The 4,581-nt window shown below is 33.7% G+C and overlaps 1 protein-coding gene across 1 annotated transcript in view; it reads left to right on the top strand.

The window, feature by feature from the left end:
- The window catches only part of CSMD1 (CUB and Sushi multiple domains 1), a gene marked incomplete at its 5' end in the record, with an annotated part of 494,218 nt that overhangs the window by 181,540 nt on the left and 308,097 nt on the right, over positions 1-4,581 (top strand). The gene's annotated exons all lie outside the window — the stretch shown is intronic.

The raw sequence follows: 4,581 nt of genomic DNA, 5'->3' as shown, positions 1-4,581 counted from the left end.
TAATGGTTTCTGTTGCAGAAATGAACAGTTTTTCAGTCTGATGTTTTGAAGCAAGGGGGATGGTTAAAATATTCTTTTAGTGAGCAGTACTGGAGAATTTGAGTTTTAAATGAAATCTGGCAGCTGGCCACGGCTTTCTGAACTACTAGAACAATACTTCGTAAGATTTGTTAATCATTTTGTGGAAACACGATGCCATCTGTAACAGTGTTCTCTAGGCAGGTTTTGATAATGGCTTCTCCTTGTGCGACTGCCCAGAATGGCCTTATGAGCCCATGCCATCTGCTCTCAACATGACCATATTTTTCTATTCGACGGTATTCCAATGCTTTGGTCAATTCATACGTAAATTAGGGAAAAAGGAGTTTGAACTAGCTTCTTGTAAGCAATTATGTGGCTGAACTTCAAAACTTTCCTYACCTGTCCTTCCTTGTTTGTCTCTTTCTTCTTTTCCATTTCTCTGGGTTTCAGTAATTTATAATTTCTACATTACAAGTGTAATGTGGGTTTACTTCTGTTGTTTGCGACAGATCAGTGTGATGCTATTTCTACTGAAGGAGTTGTTTAAAGGGTATGATGAACTTATTCTACTAAAAGTAATTTTTTACTCTTCTAAAAGCCAGGATGAAATTGTATGATGAACTTATTCTACTAAAAGTAATTTTTTACTCTTCTAAAAGCCAGGATGAAATTGTATGGAAGAACACTATAGCGCTCCGTACAATTGAAATACGTATTTTTTTGTCTTGGTATTTTAATTGCAGCTGTCTACTCAAACCTGTATTTTCCATCACATCTGTGATCTTATAAATAAGGAAACATCTGTATACTTTTGTATACCCATATAAGCAATGCATTTGTATCCCGTAAGGGTTCCAACTTAACAATTTTCATTTATGTCATTCTACAAAAGATATGTTGGGGGAAAAAAGGGAGCTAAATCTCGTTTGCATCCTCTAATTAGTAAATAGATTATCACCTTTTTTTTTAGTGTAGTCAAATTTATGTAGATCAAAATTATTAAAATAACATAGTGTGACTTGATGTGTATTTTTATGTAAATCAAACTTGTTTTCTCTTTTCTGATTGCATCATAGTTTTAAAAATAAAATCTACTACAGATGATTTGGTGCATGCAAAGACATTTTTTATAAGCAAGTTTCAATGATGACAGTATTTGCTATGTAAAACAAGTAATTTCTAGTACACTTACTGAAATGCTTTGGTTTCATTTTTGGAGCGCAATTATTTAATGACCAAAATTATGTTAGATATTTATGTTAGATATCTAGAATGATTAGATTCTTTACAATGTGAAATCTTCAAAAAATTAATATGTAAATAAATGTAAATCTAAGGAGCTTAATGAATAATCAAATTGACTCTATTACATTAATTAGTGCATCTAATACCTTTTTTAATTGAAACAGTRTCATTGCACTTCTGTGTGACTTCTTGACTGGAAAGAGGTTAATATTTACATATTTAAGCTTTTATTTTCATCAGAATAGAGAGGCAAAGTACTCATTCATTGCAGTCTTGTTCAGATTACAAACTTCATAGAGTTGTAGAATGACTYGGGTCAGAATGAATTTTAGGGATCATCCGGTTCCAACCCCCTACACCTTCCACAAGATCAGGTGGCTCAAAATGCCATCCAGCCTGACCATGAACACTCTAAGGGATGTGGCATCCAAAACTTCTCTGGGCAACCTTATCCAATGCTTCAACACCCTCTGAGTAGAGAGTTTCTTCCTGCCATCTAATCTAATCTAATCTAATCTAATCTAATCTAATCTAATCTAATCTAATCTAATCTAATCTAATCTATTGTTTTTTATTATAAAACTGTTTCCCCTTGTCTTATCTCTATGTGCTTGGATAAAATATTGTTCTCCCTCTTTTTTATAAGCCTGCCTTAGGCACTGGAATGGCAAAATAAGGTCTCCAAGGAACCTGAAGCATGAACACACAATATTTTTTAATAACTTAATGGCTACTGAGGGAAGATATGTAATAAAACAGATCTGTGCATAATAATATTTTGCTTTGAAGTCCAGGCTTTCAAAGTATTTAATCACATAATTTACATGAGCGTGAGTAGATCATTAAAGTATTTTCAGATTCCAAATGTGTCAAAGCAGGTCAGCATGTCTGGAGTAGAACCAGTATTATAACAAGGGAGATCTCATGTTGTACCTCTTGCTGAATGAAACATCTGTTGCATAAGCCCTTCCTCCTGCCTAATACTGCTCCTTGATTAAACACTTCCCAGATGCTGAGCTAAATTAGGATGTTAATGTATCTACTAATTATTTATATTATTATTAAAATATTTAAAAGTCTAGTTTATGTTTATAGTTACTGCCAGCCTCTCTTCTTTACAATTTTGTTAGAAAAGAAAAAAAAAATCTCAAAGAAATTCTGATTTTCCTGTGTCATATACCAAGKAAAACAATAAAGATGACCTCCAAAGCTGTGGAAACTGTAGTTTTTATGATCCCAACAGARAAAATGGAAGAAATCTTGTTGATTCCTTCTCAATCAGTAAAGAAAGAATAGATTTTATTTTTATCAAATAAAAATTTAAATCACTAATCTTTTCCATAGAGGTTGTATATAAGATGTAAATCTGTCTATCATGTTAATGAACTCACAACCTCTCTTCAATTATTTCTGCAGAAAGGCCTGAGAATATGTTTTGCAGTGTAGAATAGCCTGACATGTTGAGAAGTTCTGGAGTTAAGTGTTATCCACTGAGAGTTCTCTGTTTCTGTACTACAGACATGTCTGGTGGTTGACGCATCTTTGATGTTCTCAAACCTGCTGTTAGAGAAAGAAGAAAAAGAAACCCCAAACCTGAGTAGAATATTTCCTCACTGTTCTCCCTGCCCTGTGACTTCAAATACTTTTTCTGATGTTAGTCTCATGGAATACATGTCATTTCCTCTAGCTGATGGTTCCTTGAAGAACTGAGATACAGTATGAGGAACTATCAATGTAAAGTAATGTCTTACTTTGATATTAGCCAGGTTTATATACTCTTAAACTTCTTTTTAAAACAGAGAGGGTGTGTGGAGAATGTACTAAGAGTATATTCAGAAAGGCTGGTGTTATTTAAAGTGGTACTAAACTTATTTTTCATAAATACTGATTTATAAATGTTTAGTTTATTTTTGCATTGCAGAGGAACATTGTTAGTGCTGTAAGATAAATCCTGCTAATTTGTGCATAGCTTTGCCAAAGTTTTGCAAGCTTTAAAAAGGAATGTTACTTTCTACTTTCATTAATACACCATTGTTTTGAAATTTTTAAAATCTAAAATGAAATTGAAATGGTAGTTAAAATACACTCTGTGAAAGAGCTTTAAATGTAAAGACAAGTAATTCAAGTTTGATATGATAAAGAAGGAAAAAAAAACAGAAGAAAGATGCAGAAAGCATGAAACACTCTGTGACACCCTAGATAAAAGAAATTTTATACAGTGGAGAAAGAGTACAAGCCAGATATGGGTCTTTCAAGAGCTTACAAAAGTCTTTTTACTCAAAGTTAAACCGTTGGGCATGTGACTGAATTAATAGTAAATGATGTGTCCAGGAAATTGCTTGCAGACACTGCAATGGTTAAATATATTCTGAAAGCGAGGTACTCAAATCCAAGGTAATACTTTTTATATCTTATGTTATGGATCTCAGTAGCCATGGATAATGCTTCATATCTGTGGATAAAGTGGAAATCTGGCAGGATTGAAATAAAGATAAAAGTCTCTGACAGGAATTAGTTTGGCCAGTAAGAAGAATCTTAGAACTAAAATACATCTCAATACCTAATTTTTAGGTAAGTTCCAAAATACTGGCAGGTATAGGTTTTAAGCACACTAACATGTAAAAGTATGTACATATATGAGCTAAAGTCCCTGGTGTCTGAACCACTAGAGGCAATAAAGTGTTATACTAATTTGAGAGATTTGTTCCTTTTTTTTTCCCATCTGGAAAGATAAAATCAGGCAGGTTATTTTACAGGGAATTGGATTTATTTTGTCATGACAGCATGTCATGCAAACACCATCTGTTAAAAGTACACTTGACAGTTCATTGGGGAAAATAGAAGCTAAAACCTGGGCYATGTTTAACAAGGGCTGTAGACATCCAGGAAGATGTGGATTCCAGACATGTGATACCTGTCCTATTTATAGAGACAGTATTTCTCTGGATAAGCAACAGGCTTAACCACCCTGCCCTGACATTGGTGTGAGACTGTGSTGTCAGGGTAAAGTAGTGGCTGAAAAAAATTCTGCAAAGGTTGTCATCTGTCTGGGGAGATCACTTCATTCTGTGCTGACTTTGGTTYCATTCAGCATTTGCTGATGTCCCAAAGTACATAAACATTTTGAATGTGTATATATAAATCTGTAAAAGTAGGAAGCTTCACTGCAGTATGTTTGTCCTTATAACATAGTGGCAAAGGCAGCATTTTCTGCCTTGTATTACAGTTGTTACCACAAGGTTCAAGTTTAGTAAACTTAGTAAGTTGAATAACTGTATCAGTCTTGTTGCTTGTGTGGTTTTTTTTTTTTTTTTT

The sequence above is a fragment of the Malurus melanocephalus genome, unplaced genomic scaffold, assembly GCF_030028575.1.
Source record: "Malurus melanocephalus ecotype Western Australia unplaced genomic scaffold, MMel_1.1 scaffold_6, whole genome shotgun sequence".
Taxonomy (NCBI): Eukaryota; Metazoa; Chordata; class Aves; order Passeriformes; family Maluridae; genus Malurus; species Malurus melanocephalus.
This window is presented reverse-complemented; position numbering and strand designations above follow the sequence as displayed.